This window comes from Pieris brassicae, chromosome 10, assembly GCF_905147105.1.
Source record: "Pieris brassicae chromosome 10, ilPieBrab1.1, whole genome shotgun sequence".
NCBI classification, from domain to species: domain Eukaryota; kingdom Metazoa; phylum Arthropoda; class Insecta; order Lepidoptera; family Pieridae; genus Pieris; species Pieris brassicae.
Window position 1 is genome coordinate 9565813 of NC_059674.1, and position 19226 is coordinate 9585038.

The following is a 19226-nucleotide window of genomic DNA, read 5'->3' on the forward strand; positions in this document are numbered from 1 at the left end:
CCTGGTAGATAGTACCGGTGACCACAGCGCAATATCGCAATACCGCGAGGAAATGCTGCCAGCATTAAAGTTATACTACCACAGGGACAAAACTTTTTAAATTTGTTTTATTTTGTTCCTCTTAATTTTTAAATACTTTTATTATTACTATGTAGGTTAAGAAAATTTTAAATACTGTAAATTTGAATGTTATGTTTATGTTTATAATAATTACTTATAATAATAAATATTACTTATAGACCATATAGATACATTTATGAGATACAATTTTTTAATTAGTCCAGCGTCGCATGCGTCGCCCCTAATTTAACTACTTACCTATACTTGTATATTAGAAATAATCATGTTACAGCTACAGAAATCAGAGGCCCAGTTTGTAACGCCATTGCTATATATATAATTCTTTTCGTGACATTTGTACTAAACACTGGCAAAAGACTCCTTTGTTTAGTTTCATATATGTATAAATTATTATATAAATGCCGACAAAACATTTACGATCTGTTACTTAAATTACATCAAAGCTCGCACAAAAACCGAAGTTATTGGTGAGTGAAAGTGATCTCCGATTGCAAAGAAACCGGTAAGGTACGTGGCATGTGACAACGTGAGTATAATATATTTGATCGTGGTAGTCTTACTTTTAATTCATAAAATTCAGTTCACTAACGTAGCCGTTATAAAATGTTGCAGACGGAGGTGGCCAGGTGGACTTAAATTCTAGGCTATTAAAAAGGTCCGGACCCGGGTCCGGGGGAGTCCCGGGTCTCCGGGACTTATTCTTATTCTCTATACTTTTATTTTATTCTGTATATGTTTGTCACTTCAAGATAGTATAGGTCCACTGAAAATTAGTGTTGCTGACAGTAACTTAAATCTGAGTTGGTTTAGATTGAAGTGATTGTGTTTGTATTTCTTTTGTATATGTGTGTGTTAATAAACGTTTCTTCTTCTTTCTAGATTATGATACAAACTAAAAATAGCCGAAAATATTTTTGTAAGGAAATTGAAGTATTTTCTAATCAATTCCACTTAGGCTATTTCAAGAAAAGAACGTACTTAATCTTAAAAGGCCAGCAGCAGTTTCTGGGAGAGAGACTGTCCATTGGTGGTGTTACTTTTTTTATAGAACACGGGCAAACGGGTAGGAAGCTCACCTGATATTACTGAATACCGCCTATGGACCCTCAATTACATAGGGCACCCAAGTGCGTTGTCGGCCTTTTGTACTTAACTTTGCATCAGGGTAGCAGTGTTGGCCGAGTGGTTTCATCGTGGGATTCTTATCCCTGATGTCGTAGAGAGACCCCGCCTGAGTACAAATGGACTTTCTTTCTATTTGGCCATTTAACATTTGGTCGAACGGTGAAGGAAAACATCGTAGGGAAACCGGTTTCCCCTTAGACCCAAAAAACTTAACGGCGTGTGCCAGGCACAGGAGGCTGATCTACTTGCATATTAGATTGATAAAATGAGCATGAAACAGATCAATATAATATATATAATCTGAGGCCCAGTAAATTGGTTGTAGCGCCATTGATTTATTTTATTTTTAGCATCAGGTGAGCCTCCTGTCTATTTCCGTGTCCTTCAGTTCTATAAAAAATGTTTAAAATTCTATGATGATTACGGAAATTGACTGAATAATAAAGATTAGTGTCTTGTGAGTGGGAGGGGTTTGAGTTCATGACGCGACCAGGAGTCTTCGTGTTATGTTCGAAATAGTTTTTTGTGATATACAAGTCTGATCTAAAGATATACATATTCCTAAAAGTTCTTAGTATTAATTTACATAACAAACATAAACTTTGTTACCAGGAAATCTGTATTTTAAGAAACGTATTAAGAAGTTTTTATGATTAATCGACTCGTTCTAAGAAATTTAGATTGTTGTTTTTAAAAATCGAGCTTTAAACAGGAAGGTACACCGGTATCAACTTTTTTTTAGCAAATATTTGATATAATCGTATCCGGAAATATTTAATTATCACGGTTATTTTATATAGGTAATGATTATTTACGATATTTCCCGGCAAAGGCGTCTTTAGATAGCAAGTCGTAAGGTGAATATTTGATAATTATTATGTGTATAATAATTTTTTCAGTTAGTATTTATGTTCAGCACATAAATACTAACTGAAAAAATTGTTGAAAACACACATTTTGAGGCCTTAAAATTATATTATATTTCCCTTTGAAACAACATATTGAATTATGTTTTTATTTATTGCCTCATCCTTCAAGAAATGAGCGTAACAATTCTTGAAAGGCTAGCAACGCACTCACGACCCTCTGGAATAAAAGGGCGGCCGACACACACCAAGTGAGTCTCCAGCTCATTTGCCCCCCCTATTTATAAAAAAATAACTAAAAGATCCTGTGAACTTCGTATAACCTATATTTGTGTCCAAACATTATACACAATTTTTAAAACAAACCAAAGGGATCAAACTACAGCTATGAAAAAATACTTTTCTTATTATTACTTTCTTTACTTATGTTTCCCGTTTACTCCCTGAACTTCCACAAATTTCAAATCTGTCCAGCAATTCTCGAGATAACCGAGCAGCAATTAATTAAGCATGATAAATATAGTAACCGTTATATTTAAAAAATCATCTTCATTACTGAAGGTTGTCCGTGACTTGAAAAGTCCTAACCGATAAGTCGACTTGCTGCCTCCACAAGAATCTGTCCTCAGATTGTGTTGCATTAGGGATGTTTTCATCAATCTTTATTTGGTCAGACAGACCGGTAGGCGTAGAACAGTGTTGGCCTAGTGGCTTCAGTGTTCGACTCTCATCCCTAAGATCGTTTCCGAACCCCGATTCATGACTGGTCTTTATTTCTGAGTGAGCATTTAAGATTCGCTGGAAGGGTGAATTTTCTATCACCTTTCGAACGATGCATCGTGAGGAAACTGGCTTGCTATTGACACAAAAAGTCGACGGCGTCTGTCAGGCACAGGAGGCTGATCTCCTAGTTGCCAATTAGTTTAATGTTTAAAGAACTTTATTATTAAACTGGTAATGCACTATTAAACTGGTTAAACGCGCTATTACGAATTTTAAACGGTAATTGATTAAATATGAGATAACATATGGTCATGAAACAGACAGAAATATGAGGCCCAGACCTAAAAAGATTGTAGCGCCACTGACTTATTAACGGATAGCCACTCTGCCTTCTCCTACCAGTACTCCTCATTACCATTAAGCATAAGATAATATAATCGAAATACTATATTTAAAAAAAAACTCTTTGTTTATCATATGTTTTCCCTTTGGAAATGCTAAGAATCCTTGTATTATGTTTTTTACGTGTCGGTCTCGTTCATAAAAGACATAACACTACAAAAATAACTTAAGTGACAATTATTTTAACACTTGTTTTCTGGAAGAATGCGTTAATTAAAATAGCATGAAATATAATCATTTTAATAGACCTCGTGTAACTAACGTGTTAACGACAACGGCTAATGAGAGATACATCTTTAAATAGAAGATGATATGGTACAAGAAGTTTTTCGTTTTGAATTGTACTATGGTATACCAAAAAAACATAGAACAGTATGAATAGTGATATGATTAATACAAGATATGATGTGTCTCTAGGCAGCCTTCGGATATCATGAAGAAATTTCCAGAATAGTCTATACCCGGGCCAGGTGTGAGACGCCTAGCCTACCGGAACTTCTTTTATATTTTTTTTATTGTTAGGAAATCAATTTACTGACCCCCGCGCCGGGGCTACGATTTAAAAGTGACGCGGGGAGGGTGGGGTTAAGTCTGTGTGGTGCAATGGACACCTACCCACTAAAACCCAACATCCTCATCTGTTCACTATTTGCGGGAGGCGCGATAACAGTTTCCCTTAATTTGTGTCTCCGTAATAAGCCTCTGCTGTTCGAGCCCAACTTCTGAGTTGCCCGATTCGGTGCGAAGATACTGTGACCTTGTGGTCATCACGTCTTCGTCTTCCAGGCCTTTTCTTGCGTTGAGCGTCGGCGTCTGAGTTACACTCCCGAACCCTCTCCACATTCTCTTTTACTTCTCTCTTCTCTTTTACAACCAGTATTAGCTTAAGTATATGAAATTCCTTTTCAGGAAAGGGGATAATAAACATTCCCCTACTTTGCTCAGTCATACTCAGTCATTTGCTTTGTCATATAAACATTTATTTGACAAAACTACGTTTAAGTGATTTTAAAGCTATATAAACGAGAGATTGATATGAAAATTTGGTTCCGAAGAATATTGCTGACATTATCCTTGAAATAACAAAAAACCGTGCTACAACGATTGGACTAAGATGTCTGTATATGTGTCCTAAATTTTCTTTCTGCATGACCTGGTATTCAATCCCATGATCTCAGGGTTGAGATTTACAAATCATTAGTTATCACACTGCTTTGACATCTCCACAGGGTTATCCACACAGCACAGCTAATAAATTCTTCTTATTATTTATTACTATTTCTATAACATAACTTTCTAGAAATTTCTGTTACTAATATTGCATGGTCTTATGAATAAAGTAATTCTTAGTATATATTAGGCCAACACTGCTCGTCGGTTTATGAGTTACGGCCCCACCCAGGTTTGAAACTCTGACCTCACGACCTGCAGGTATACAGAAAGACTATAAGAGATTTAAATACTAGAATTAAGTCAATATTTATAGTAAGGTAGTATAAAGAATAGTAAACATTCAAAATCACAATCATCCAAGGTTACTAATATAGAAGTTTAAAATTTAGTTTAAAATATTAATAAATTGCTAAAATAAAATACAAAACATTAGTGAAACTATTATATGGGTATTGTTTTTAGAGAAATTAAAAAAAATGTTTTGGTACGTTAAAATATATTCATGACAAAATAATTTAGTGTTTCGATAAATATAATAATGTGGTTCTAGTAAATCTGGTTTTTTTATCGCAAATTAAAATAAACTGTCTTCAAATCTGTATATCTGATTTCCGGTGTAAGTTAGAAACAGGAGGTAATAACTGAATTATCAAGTTTCGGAAGTGAAAAAAAGTGATTACAAAACCTGCTGCTATCACTAAATTATAGATTATAATAACCCAAATACAAGAAACATGTTAAGAAAACACTTTTTAAACGGATTGAAGCTATGTATTATTATTATATAGCTTCAATCCGTTTAAAAAGTGTTTTCTTAATGTGTAAAAGCTATGTTAACAAAAGACAACAATAAACATGTTTATAATAGATTTGATTTGGCATATTAAGAGTGTCTGTAACATTCCCAAAGTGCACTATGCATATAGATGCATCATGACAGATATAAGAAAAAAGATATGAGTGCAAGCGCAAGGCCGTTCTAAAGTACGCATTTGGATCACCTACAGTTTTAGGTTTTTTATGAAACGTAATTTTTGAATGAAAAGTAATTAAACCATTTAAATACCGATTTGAACCTAAGTAAGGCCCTGTCCAAGCATCAGGAGTTGAGAGGGGTGGTGTCAGACATAACCTTCACTAGGTCCGCCCAAGAATGAGAGGAAAATTTTCAAAAAAGTAAGCAAAATCTTTGTGTCAATCGTTGTTTTAAATTTATTACTATTTAACTCAAATAACAGTAAACAATCGTCCAATTTAATAAAAAAAGAAGTCAAGTTCTAGTCGAACTCACCTATAAAAATTTGTGTTTTGTTTACCTATTCTTGGTATACATTATAACACATATCATATATATTGAGACATTACATATGTAAATCACAGTAGTTTAAGCAAAGCAAATTAGTTCCTCATGGTGTTTGCATAAATATATTTTCAAATAATTATAAGTTTATATTTTAAACGATTTAAGCTAATTGAATTCCAACTCCAAACGAAGTGTCATTCAACATTTATACATAAGAGCGCTCTGTGTAAAACGGAACTAAACGGCGCCCTTGCGCTTGACAATATACACGAACACGTAGACCAAACTACAATGAACATATACGTTTATGTTTTCTTTAACCTAAAGTCAGAAGACCAGATTGCCCGTACACAGGTTATGTGAATGTGACGTATACATTCTCGGTGTGCGTGTGAGTGTGGTTGTGGTTGGTAAAAGTTAAAAAATAATAACTTCTCTAATTAAATTAAGCATACTAATATAATTCTTAATAATATATAACTGATATACTAACCTAATAAAACTTAAAGAATTAATAATATTACAATATGATATTTTTTAAGAGAAATTTATATGATGGCACGAATGACATCGGACAGCCGTAATAATCTTTATATATATAATTCTCCTGTCACGATGTTTGTCCACGATGGACTCCTAAACTACTTAACCAATTTTAAATTAAATTGGCACACCGTGAGCAGTCTGGTCCAACTTAAGAGATAGGATAGCTTAGATCTTTAATTATAGTCGCAATTTTATTTTATTGCAAATTATTTGTCTATAATTAATTGACAGTCACAATTATCTGTTAACTCCAAAAGATTCTAACAGATGTCGATACTTTTCGACTGGATGTGTAAGTAATCAATAGATGGCACTGCTATTGTAAACCGACACATGTGTCATATAAGCTACAATTCCATATCATGATTACCACGTGTTATTGAGGCTAAAGTATAAATTAAATTTATTTTCTAGTAAACGAAATACAGTGAAATTCAATTATTTCTACTTTTTTTAATTTTTGGTGTTAGTATAACCAACCACGTGTTACTGAGACCGAAGTGTAAATCAAATTCAAATTATATTGACGATAATATAGTGAAATTATTATTTTGTGTCACGGTATTAAGGCTAACTAAAACCACATTAAGGAGAAACGAAGTTCGCGGGGGCAGCTAGTATATTTTAAATTTAGAATCACAATTCGCTTGCTGTTATTCACCCAAACACATATATATACGTGTATGATCCGTTAACTTTTAACTTAAACTCCACACGGTTAAAATAAATACCATTAAACGAAAACTAGCAACACTGCGGAAACGTTTAGATAGACGTTTCTGGGTTAGGTCATTTATACGGCTAATTTAGTTTAAGGAAGTGTTAACAAGAGTTGCCAACGCGTGATCAAGTAGATTCGCTTTTAACAAGTGTCTACCAATTAGTTGATCTTCGAAGAAAGAGTCTGGAATAACAATTTATCAACGTTTAACGTTAGGCTGGAAACTAGGGAAATTGAAATACATTTCTTTGTCTTCGAAAATCATTTTATAATTTTTTTAACATAAATGTTTTGTAGTTTTTTGTTTTAATCTTTAATAAAATTGTATTATTAATACGTTTATTACATACTGGAGTGATAAAAGCGTTCAGTCTCGCCTTTGAAACCCTTATCTAAAATTTAAAAATAAATCAGTCTTAAACCTTTTTAGGTCTAGGCCTCAGATGTTACTTGATTGTCAATCTAATAGGCAAGTAGGTGATCTTCCTCCTGTACCTGACACACGTCAACCTTTTGGGTCTAAGGCAAGCCGGTGTTCTCACGAAGTTTTCCTTCACCGTTCGAGCGACTGTTAAATGCGCACGTAGAATAAAAGTCGATCCGCGGATCGAACCTACGACGTCAGGAATGAGAGTCACACGCTAAAGCCACTAGAATAACCTTTTAATCCCTTATCCCGTGAATTAAAATTGCGTTAATTAACATTTCAACGAACTTGAATTACAACGTTACAAAATCTTTTTCTTATTTTAAAGTTTAGCATCCCACTGCGTCCGACCTCGAAACATTAAGCAGGGAATCGAAGATCGAAGGGGATCGAGATCTCAGCATATCTGGTTTATGCGTGCCACCACTAAGCAACGGAGTTTTATATTGCAGAATACTTATTTTTAAATCAAAATGACTTTCAAAAATCATTTTCCTGGGAACGCAAGGCTCAAACTTATCTCCGTCACGTAAGCGCATCGAGCAAATGACATTGGATGATCTCACGATATGAGGACTACTATAATCATGCGCATGTGGTTATTGTACAATTATATAGAAACACATGTTATAAGGGCAGTACAAAACTATTAAACTACACCTGTCACAATATAATGTAATAGCGACGCTAGAAAGCGAATTCTGTAGTAATAACTATATATACACGAACACGTAGAGGAAACTACAATCAATCCGTGACAACAGTAATTTACATTTAAACATATAGCGACAGTTACAATCAGTACAGAGACGTTACACCCTAAAACGCGCTAACATACTAACGCCAACAAAACAAAAAGAACTTTTCGACCTTAACCACTGGGGTTTGGGACCGGCTGAAAGCCGGAGAATCCTCAGTTAAGGTCGAAGGAGCAGCACCTGTCTTCAACATATTGAATATTTAAGTACATTAGACTTTAAAAGATTAATTCACTCAACGAGTGAAGCGTAATATTCTCTATGTTTGAAAAACGTATTATTGGAGCCTTGACTTGTTTAAGCTATTGCGGAATATTCTTAATAAGAGTAATAAAAATATCTATAGCGCGATATCAGCTGCATCACACCACATACATACCCTAACTTTCACACTATAACACAACACACGACATAACATATAAATAGGTATATCTTAGTAAAATGTATTGAATAGTTTTTATTGTATTTTTCTCTTTTGCAATTGTTCGAATCCTTTTGTACATAATATGTATTTCATCGTTGTTAATTTAGTATAATTGTTTTTTGTGGAATATAATTAATGTTAGTTGTAGGATTACGAAATAAATATATCAATTAGGCAAATATATTGGCAGCGTTTCATCCGATTTTCTGTAGTCTGTCATAGTACGTAAATAGTCTGATGTCGGGCAACACGCCGCCACGTATCAGAGGCATCTGTTTGTTAGTTCCAACTAACATTGCTGAGAACATCACTGGGCGTGGCGCAAGGTATGCGCTTTAAGATTGAAATATATACTTGTACTCTACTGTGAAATGATACTATTAATTGGCTTTTCTTTGATAGTTTAAAATTGTATAAGTCGACATTGTTGTTATCAGTCATTTTATTCTTGTGAAATATACAATTACAACATAGTAATAATAATATTAAAAAAATTTATGAAACTAAAATTAATACTAATTTTAATAGTTTAGTTCCGGGGTACCTACCTATATAGCTAGCAAAAAAATTTTTTTGTTAAATTAGTTAAGTACTTTAACATTAGTTTTTTTTTGTATGACTTGCAAGGGTTTCTTGAAATAGATCGCTTATTAGCGATAAGGCCGCCGTTGCTTCCTTAATAATTTATGTTACCAGATTGTATATGTACTATTATAATAAATAAATATTGTATATAAATGAAACTCTGGTGTATTTGATTGTGATTGGTCTACAGCATCTCTAGTCTAGTAACAATAGGCGACATATCACAAAAAGACAAACGTACCGTCATTTGCTTTAGATATTAAGCCTCACGTTAATGTTGTTTTCATTCAATTGTCGGATTCGGCGCCAAATCTTAATTAATAATCTATGAAATCTATGACGCCATATTTTTCTCTAGAACCGCCTGAAGTATGTATTGGTACTGTATGGACAGGAATAGCGGGATTTGGAGGAGGTTATTGCCAAAAGAGACACAATTGAAAGTAAAATGTGTTTTAATGTAAAACTATCATTATATGATAATAAATAATTTCTTAATTTTCTTGCTTGCGATAGTTTTTCACTTAAGCCCTATCGTTTATCACAAAGCCTATAAAGGATTTGCCTCATTAAAATTAAATTCCATGTTTTCGTATCAGTACAATCACAAAATAAGCAATAATTTGAATTCTAAGAAATACAACAATTTTATATGTAACTCAGATTGTAACTTAAGGCAATAATTGCAATACTGATCACAATTGGTTAAAATGTCTATGCTCATAGTTTTACACTGAGTTTTAAGCTTTATTAGAAAATTGAAAAATATCATGTGCAAAGACTAGCGGTTCTCCTGAATTCCTGAATCGAACAAAATCAGCTAACTTATAAAACAGTACTTTAGTACAATATATATCTTATGCCAATGTTTTTTTTTTCAGTAATATAAATCACAATATTTACGCTATTCCGTATTTAAAATACACAAATATAATGAATTTTCTTCTTTTTTCAGATTGTTACGTAAAACTCTAACACGTCACACAAAGATAATATCAGGTAAATATATACTACTATCTTAATTATAATTAAAACGCATTTTCATATTACTCATTTACAAAATGTTGTTAAAAATTCTTTATATAAGATAATTATAGCGATTGAGCAGCTTTGACCTAGTGGCGCTGATTCCTGTGGTCGTGTGGTCGGACTTTCTGTCTATATGTGCCATCCCAAAGTGTCGACTACTACTACCCAAAAAACCCAACTACTTATTACAAAATTATCACGAAAGAAATCCAAAAATATGAGCCCCTAAAAGGTAAAGATGTTTGGTTTATATACATCAAATAAAGTAGTTCAAAAAGCTAAATCCTACCACGAAATATTTTTATTTTTTTATATATAATAACTGGTGCATATCGAAGAGCCTCTTAATAAAGTCAATGACATTATGATATTTTCTTTTATGCCTTTGCTCATGATCGATTCAGTGTTGATCCCAAATTGAGTTGTGTGTGCTATGTTTTTTCATACAAAATCGTCAGGATCGGTTTCGATATTGGAAGCCTGAATTAGTAGGCAGCTACCTGTCGTGAACGTACCTAGAAGAAAATTAATGAATGAGAAAAATAACATGGAATTGTAAATCTATAACTCTGTATTCAGATTTTTTAACAACAGTAACATAAGGAATAATCCTAAACAATTTTAAAGTACAGTCATAGTACTTTGCAAGTCCAGTTATAGTTTATTTGAAGCCAGTGAATCATCCAGCTAGACAGCTGAGAAGGAAACATAGCATCTCCGGCGCAGCTAACGGACGGGTACAGTTGTATGTCCGACGATTTATCGTCCGGGAAATCACTTGCGAATACTGTCGATATATTTTACTGCAATAAAATTTACTAAATTATTTTATAGAAAACTTAATTTAATTTGTTTAATCTCAATACTGGTTTTACACCAAGGAAAATTCTGAGCTTGTAAAGTGAAGGGGAACTTCTAAAGGTAGTGATAAAAAATCATTGATATCATCCAATCATTCACAGATAGTAGACACTTTTCGCTATGAGTCCCGTATGTCAAATCCAATTCTATGGAACATACGAAAGTCATACTGAGATGCAAACATGATGTTCAGTTGTGTATAGGGAAAAATAATTGAAATTAATTAATTAATTCAAATAACGTATAAATTTTGCTTAATCATGAGCTTGCTATATTGACGCCCTACGTTCAAGCGGCGCGTTTCTATTAATTCTTGTTCAATCTGGCGCTGATAAAAGGATATAATAATATTAAAACAAAATTGCACCCTATTATTACGTTTAATGCCTTGATCATCATGACTTAATAAAATACGTGAGTGACGTTTCAATTTTCTATAATTTCTTTTAAACCACCCATGATATCTATTGTTTGTCGGTATAGACACATTGTTCGATATAATTACCGATCCTTTGATCTTAATGAAATTTTTTACGGCGCTAAGTTCATATTTAAATAGACTATCAAATCAAAAATGATTTAGTAAAAAGCATTTTTTTGTAACCTTGTAATGTAATGATTTTTTTATATAACAGAGGGCAAATGGGGACGAGGCTCACCGGATGATAAATTGTATGTCGCCCGTAGACTCACAATGCCAGAGGGCTTGCATCTGCGGCCTCGACGTGGTCTGCGGCAAATCTGTTAAAAAAAGCGCTGTGGAACAACGGATGTTGAGGTGATACGGGTAGAATTTCGTATTCTGCCTCGACATCTGAGGATGAAATTCAGCAGCAGTTATCAATCCAACTCTGTAGTAGAAGAAAAAGTAAACGTAGAAGATGCTGAAAGACTTCACATATCTTCTCATCTCTGGGGAGCTCCCGCCCAGAGGTGAGAACAGTACTTCAAGCCGAATTTACTCTTTATAGATTTTTAAGACGTGGACCGGAAGCTTTCTAATTTAGCCTTCCCTTCCAAGTGACCGCGAAACTGAACGTCATTCGATATTTTAACGCCTAGTATTCCAATGCTGGATGTTGCTTAAAGAAGAGTGTCTTTGAAGAGAAGAGTCGCGACAAAGGGTGCTTTTTGGGTCTTGGCCTCAGATGGCATCAGTGTCTTCAATTGTTTTTTTTATTTTATAGACACGTACGTGATAGGCCTTCTGGCTGACATGTTTGAGAAATTCCAGTTTCGTAACGATCTTTCCCTTCACCGTAGGAATTTTCAATAAAACAAATTCTATTGGTGCACAGCCTTGATCCGAACGCACGGAACTCAAGGATGAGGGAGTGCCAATAATAATAATTTTATTTATAGCCCAAAACAGGTAACAATTATTCATAAAATTAAATAAACGTATGAAAGAGTATCTTAATATAAATTTACAAAATTTTACACATACCATATAATTTTGTAGAACTCGGAAGTTCTTGCCGATTAAATATAACATAATTTCTTCACTATAAAGTTAGCTTAATTGGAATGTGAATCTATTATAAGACAATGTTTAGCAAGGCATTGTCGCATACCGTCTAAGGTATTTATTGAACAATAAAATGGCCGAAGTGACCGGTAATAAATAAGACTAATAGATAATAGTTGTAAGTAAATTGATAAAGGAATCTATCGCCGTGAGATGGTTCCCACGAGGGCGGCCTTGCGTCTAACGTACGGTTTAAGTATACGAATAAAGCGGGAATAAATTATTTGACTACGATTTCAACGGAGTCTGACGTTGAACAGATCTTAAAAGATGTCAAAATGTCAAAACGAAAATGACGTCATTTGTAATCTAGCCTAATTTTGGCGTGTCTATAGGGCAAGTATATTTGTGCACGTTAGTCTTAAGTGCTTAACAGTGGTAAATGAAAAAGTAGAACACAAGTACAGAGTTTATTCCCCTTAATAAAGACTGTAAGTTATTGGACACTTTCTTATGTTAAACATCCTTAATAGTAAATTAAGTCAGACTTAATTTACGTATTAGCCTTAAGGTAGACTAGATCGTAATGTTCCATGATGCCTCAGAAGTAAAGTCTCATAAAAAAATGTAATCTGCTCTTCGATAGACTATATTACAGTCCAATTACTCAATTGTGACAATCAGTTTTATATTGTACCATTATCAGTACAGCCCCTTGTGGGTCCTAAGCCTCCTTTCGCTATCGCAATCTATCCAGTACCTCCCACATCCAATTTCGAACCCCTATTATTTTGAGATCCTTGATAACTCAATCCCACCAACGCTACAGGGTTTTCTTTTGCCACCAGGTTGTTAGTTTAGTAAGAACGTTGGGCTTCTGACGTTCACCATTCGGTGCACAAGTCTCACTTGAGCCTGTTGCACTTTATGAATTGGACGATGTTGGCGACATCTAGGTTGTATAAAGTTCTTCATTGTAGCGAATACGCCAAACAACGCCGTCGCAAAGATTCTTTGAAAATCTTCCGTTCGATAAAAGGGAGAGAAATCTTTTCTTGCTTTCCTCCTAAGAGTGGCAACCTTAGCAAAAAAGACGGTGCTGGTTTCAGATCCATAAGTGAGCACTGGTCACAGCAGAGTTTTTACATTGTACAGCTTCATATATATTTATTTTATACCATAAAAGATAATATTTGTAAAGTGGCATATGACATAAAATGTGATAACAGACATAAACAATACAACAACCAATAAAATTATAAAACAAATGAACATAACTTGTTAAATTTGTATTTTTAATAAAATCTTTTAACAGTGCTTGTAAATTCAAACATTTGATCGCCGTAACGTGTAACTCAGACCCCTTACAATTTACGGACTACCGGGTTCTTAAAGCAATGAAGGCTTTAATATCCATATAATATTTCTCCGGAGCTATAAATTGGCCTATATTTTATTTCATATAGGTATCTATACCGATCATTATTATTCTTTTGAAATAGAGAAAAAGAGAATGGAAACAAAAAGTTATTCAGTATTGGATAGAGTTTTTCTTTTTCCTTCTTGCTCAAGTGATCTTCAATCAAACAAAATCAGTGGCGCTACAACCATTTTTTAGGTTTGGGCCTCTGGTTTTGAATATGTTTCATGATAATTTGTCAATCTAATAGGCTAGTAGATGATCTGCCTCCTGTGCCTCACACACGCCGTCGACATTTTGGGTTTTAAAAACGCAAAAGTTCAAGAAGTTTCCTCACGATATTGTCCTTCACCGTACGAGCCACCGGCTCGTTACTAAATGCGCACATATACAATAAATTCATTGTTGCACAACCGGGGATGGAACCTACAACCTCAGGGATGAGAGTCGCACGCTGAACCCACTAGGTCAACAAAGCCTACCATAATAATAATAATATCTAACATAATTGAAGTTGAATACTAACTTTTGATTATTTTTGGGTTTTTACGATTGTGTTCACGTATAAAACTATAAAATACATATTTTATGTAATTGTATAATATACTACTGAATAAAGACTTATTTTTAATATTCCAGATAATATAAAAAAATACACGTCGAATAGATCGGGTTTTTTTAAGTCAGCTAAAATTAAACAGTAGGTATATTTGTGTCCATAAATACGCACAATGGACCTATTGAGCGTCAAAGTGCGGAAACAGAGTCCACACATACATACATGTGTCCATAAATTGCTTAATAAAAGTACAATAATTTCTAATCAATTGCAATATTAGTTATACATTATAGCAGTCGTAATAACAAGAAATAATTCATGCAAAAACCATGTTCAATATGCATTTATTACGTTTTAAGTTATTATTATTATGACCACAGATTGTGATAATCCCAGTTTCATAATCAATCATTGTCTACTAAAGCTTAAGCAGATTACCGTTTAGGTATGACATAAAGTAGTAGTATGACGTAGTGTAATGAACCCAGTGGTTATACTCTAGGAATTGTATAGTTAGAGACAGTAAGCTAACATCCGTACAATTTACACGTCCGAAAGGAAAGTCTTCAAAAAGTTTTTGTAGACACGAAGCACGTAGCAATATTATGTAATATTATTAATCCTCGACAATTATTTAATTTACAAATTATTAATGATGTCATAAATTTAATAACGGTTGTATATCTATCAATATTGGGTTAATAGCTTTCCGATGGTAATTTTTTTTATAAAATTTATTCAACGCGTTGCGTAAGTCGGATGGAGGTGTTCAGCGGAGTTTTGCGGATTGATACTTGCAGCTCATTTTTCCACTGACGAATTTCCACCCGTATCACCTCGATTCCATCGTTCCAGAACTGAGTGTTTTTTAAAGCAGTTATTGCACCAGCACTGAAATATTTCCGTGCGTTGCCTTATAGGGTCCTTAAGAATTGGTTTGACCACACATATATGGGCAGCTAGTTCCACATAGTTGTGGTGTGCGGCAAAAAGCCCCTTAAAAATCTCTCAATTGTGGAACGATGAACTTATTACCTTATAAGTGCCCACACACATGCCCGAGCATTTCCCTACTATAAGACATGGTAAAATTTCAAAGTGAAAATCTTATTTCTTTAAATCCATCCGTTCTTCGTTTCCGTGAGTTCATAGTTGCGAGAAGATTATATATTTTGTCTACTTTTCGAAACTTATATTAATATTTTTCAAATCGTATTACTGGGTAGTGAAGAGAACTTCCGTTATTAGGATAAAAATATAATAAATTATTTAATCGCGCTACAACCTTTTTAGGACTGGGCCTCAAATTTTTGTGTCTGTTACATGATCATGTCAATCTAATAGGCAAGTTGGTGGTCCCGTGCCTGGCACACGCAGTTTCCTTCACCGTTGCAATTGTCATATGCGGACATAGACAATTGGTAAATGCACAACCGGGGATCAAACCTACGACCTCAGGGATGAGAGTCGCACGCTGAATAACAAACCCTGCTCTTTCATATCAGGATACTTTCAAAGAAGTTACAGTTCCGGATCATTGTGTATAATCGAATTTATCATTCGAGTGTCTATTCGATTACAATCGATACCCAGCGGTCCCAATTTCTAACGAGCGATACTATATCATAACAGCATTATCAGCTATCGTTCGCCCTTGCAGATTTTGAGGGCAACGCTCGAATCGAATTCCACGCTGCGCTTGCGATAGTTTGCTTTATTCAAGGATTTATTGATTTTGAAATAATTTTAGCTACAGCTGTGTTTCCGGTAAATGTTATTATCATAAATAATATTCTAGTGTATTGGAACATTGTCTACGTTTTCCATATAACGTTCGTCTTATTTATGATCTTAATATAGTGTTATAATATGCAATATGAATTATGATTAGTCGGGCGATGAAAGTTATCCAAGCTGTTCATTATTAATAATTAATAATGGATAAATAAACATCTTAAATAAATTTAAAAAGTTTAGACACTAATTATTTTTGGTGGCGGTTTGTGTATGGATATCTTCAAATAAAATTATTTGTTTGAAGCTGGATAACAACTGACTTTAATGGTTTAAAATATGAGCTTATAACTAACATAAAATAAGGGTTGCGACGCTAACAAAAATTTGGCCTAGGGTTCACAAATCTAAATGATACTAACTAAAATATTTATATGTAACTAACTAAAATTAGGTTACATCACTCAATGTTTCAGTATTTTATAGTATCATATCATATGCTCTGTCTTACTTGGAAGCAGCCTTTAAATTCAAAGATACTCTCATTCACTTAGTTACAAAAATTAATTATTAATTAATGGTTAGGTAGTACATCGTGTTATGAAATTATTAGAAAATAAATGCCGTTTAAGTAGGCGCTATCAGAAAATTATAGCCGGGAGGACTTTTTGGTGATTACGTCAAGAGTAATTATTTACTTTTTGCCACATTTTACCCACACACTGTCTATGCTTGAAAACGAAATGCATTTTTGAGGATTCCTTACAAAAAGTAATACATACATACACGATGTATCATTATTTTTGTAAGTATGTAATACATTTGCTGACAAGAGAAGGGGGCGGAGAAAAATTGCAGTAAATCTGCTTACGTAATACCTGAACGGCCCGTAAACTATATAAAATAAAATATGTTTGTAAAACCCTTTTACGATATTCAAGTCGAAAAATAAAGACCTCTGTTGCTATTAATTTCTCAGACTTAATTGTAATTTATTTACACACATGTCATATGTATAAGATTTTGCAAAGCCTTACTAACGGGTTCTTAGAAGCCTCAAGGATACAATTTCTAAGTAAAAAATCGTATAATTTAAGGACATTTTATAAATAACACAGACCTCTTGTGAAAATCACAGGTTATAATTTCGCGAGAATGTTAAATTATTTCTGTATTACAAAATGTTAAAGTTGAATGATATACTTTGAGAAATGATACCGATGGACTTTATTATTGTAATCTCTCTTAACATACACGAAACTTAGCTAAATCTTATACTAAAACCGGTTATGCCAGCTTGAGGGTTTTCTCCCCAAAGTTAGGGGGAATCAAGATGTCCAAGGGCTCAACTTTTCAAGATAAAATATTAAAAACCTAAACTAATTGTAAACAAGCGTGGCTTTAACTGAAATATCAAAACGCTGTACTTCACTAAAAAACTAATACTTCAATGTCGAAACAATTACAGCTATTCTTGACTACTTAAATGTACATTTTTTAAATTCATCTGTTAAATTTCCCTTTACAATAAAAACTTTAGGTATTGCCAATCATTCTTGGGGTAAATGTTAAATGTTGTAGGAGTTGGAATCCTCTGGTCCTTAACCTGCTAGTTGCCAATCGGCGCCTGCGCACACATGGCTCGCAAAAGCCCTCACGATCTTTTCCCTGACTGAGCAACAATTCTAAACATCGAACTTTCCGTTAAGTCTAGGATTGTCAATGATATTCTTTATCATTCATTGACATTGCAACATTTCTGTTTTCAAATAACCTTGCGTCTTACAACAATAAAGCAACCGCAAGATAAAAGCCGAGATACACTCATAAAATAGATATTTATTACCCACTAAAATAATGTTCGCAAAATAAACATCGTTAAGTCTGTATCGATCTTGATACAAATCTTTAAAATGCATTTTGATAGCGGGAAAAGGATTTTTAATTTCTCCATAATTCAGACTACGGATTGCAATGAGAATAAGATCTTACGTCTTTAATACCTCTGTTACCCTTGCTACACTTCCAGACTGGTTCCCCGCGCTTTGCATCAAATGCCTGTGATGATAATTTTATTTTTGTGAAAATAGCTATGCACTCACTTTCCACCTTTTCCTTACTAGAAGACTGTCCTTATTGGAGTTACCTGCTTTTTCGTATTGCAAGTATTAATAAAATTTAAATAGTTTTAAATCCAAATTTTGTTTATGAATAAAGTTGCGTGCGTAAGTTATCGAAAATATAGCTCATGTCGATTTAATTTAAATCGGGAATCATTCAATATCGTACCAAAGAAGACCGCTAATTAAATAGAAACACCTATTCGACTTCGACCCACCCATGAAGTAAGCAACCGTTAATTTACGGGATACCATTTGTATTGGATCTATTTAATTTAACGAACCAGGAAAAATACAACTCTTTTGTATGGAATAGAGGGTCAGTCCAACCTAATGAATATGACTGAATTATCTAAACATAATATCAATTTAATTATACAAAGTTGTTTATGTATACAGTCTAGGGGCTAGTACTAGGGGCCTTCCTTTAGAAGCATAAAAAAATATTTTTAACAATAATAAAATTAATCTATTTTAAATAATTAACACTTTGTTTTAACAATATATATCAAGCAATTTTGAATTGATTTTAATACAGAAAAATCGACCAATTTTCTTTTAAGTCCGCCATTAAAATTATATATGTATAGTTATAAACTGTATAAAATTAAAATAGGCCACAGAATAAGAAACAGACAACAAAAAACTTGGTTTTCGAGGATCACATTTATATCATAGTTTTCTCCTATTCGACACTTTCTCAGTAATTGTATACTGATACTACTAGTATAGATATCAGTAGTATTAACAGTAGTTGTAGTAGGTAGAAGAATATCGAACTATATAAAGAAGTACTTGAGAAAGTATGAAAACAGATATTGTAAATAAACAAAATAATTTATATAATAATTATTAAGATATTTATTTTATATAATTATTTATTATATATATTTAAGCCTTT

At 33.5% G+C, this 19226-nt stretch overlaps 1 protein-coding gene across 2 annotated transcripts in view; it reads left to right on the top strand.

Annotated features, from left to right (window-relative positions):
• The window catches only part of LOC123715024, a 78005-nt gene that overhangs the window by 31725 nt on the left and 27054 nt on the right, over positions 1-19226 (top strand). For both annotated transcript variants that reach the window (XM_045669806.1, XM_045669807.1), the window contains one exon: positions 10090-10133. The gene's annotated coding sequence lies outside the window, so the exon portion shown is untranslated. The remainder of the gene's footprint in view (positions 1-10089; positions 10134-19226) is intronic.